General features: G+C 47.8%; 1 long non-coding RNA gene across 1 annotated transcript; it reads left to right on the top strand.

Moving 5' to 3' along the window:
- The first annotated feature begins 221 nt into the window (after positions 1–221).
- LOC109593649 (uncharacterized) lies at positions 222–454 on the top strand. Its single transcript, XR_002191093.1, has 2 exons — positions 222–330; positions 381–454. It is a non-coding gene; the product is annotated as an uncharacterized LOC109593649 (long non-coding RNA).
- Positions 455–705: the final 251 nt, after the last annotated feature.

The following is a 705-nucleotide window of genomic DNA, read 5'->3' as shown; positions in this document are numbered from 1 at the left end:
CCACCACCACCACCACCTCCAGCACTCCCCATCCCAGTCCGAAGAGCTGGAGGCCCGCCGGTGCTCGCTCCTGGAGTGGCACCGGTGCTCGCTCCTGGAGGTGCACCGGTGCTCGCTCCTGGAGGTGCACCGGTGCTCCCTCCTGGAGGAGCACCGGTGCTCCCTCCTGGAGGTGCACCGGTGCTCCCTCCTGGAGGTGCACCGGTGCTCCCTCATGGAGGTGCACCGGTGCTCCCTCATGGAGGAGCCCCTCCTGCCCCAGGACTGCCTTTGCTTCAACAGCAAAGGCAGCAGATAATAGCCCAGCTGAGGGCTGTGAATAGACAGATTGTAAGTCTTTACTATAATGTACTTAATATTGTCTTTATATTCCGTAATAGTATGCCAATCTACCAAGGAGAGCTGGCAGGGGCAGGGGCCGCAGGCCGAGGCCCAGAGGGGCCGTAACAAAAAACTATAACTTTTATTAACTGTGTACTTCTTTATAATAATAGATGTTAAAAAATAATCAAACTGTGAATTAAAAATACATCAGCGTTAAGCCAGGAAGAAAATACATTAGTAATGCCAAGTGTTTGACAAGACATAAATGCTTATTCCCTTTAGTTTCTTTCAATATTTCTAGAAAAAAATTCACACTATCGTAATGCATGATTTAAAAAAATTAAATCTTACCTATTAATCATTATTATGGACATACTGATT

The sequence above is a fragment of the Amphimedon queenslandica genome, unplaced genomic scaffold (genome assembly GCF_000090795.2).
Source record: "Amphimedon queenslandica unplaced genomic scaffold, v1.1 AMPQUscaffold_391_Cont27588, whole genome shotgun sequence".
Taxonomy (NCBI): Eukaryota; Metazoa; Porifera; class Demospongiae; order Haplosclerida; family Niphatidae; genus Amphimedon; species Amphimedon queenslandica.
Note: the sequence above shows the minus strand (reverse complement) of the source record. Positions and strands in the feature narration are given on the sequence as shown.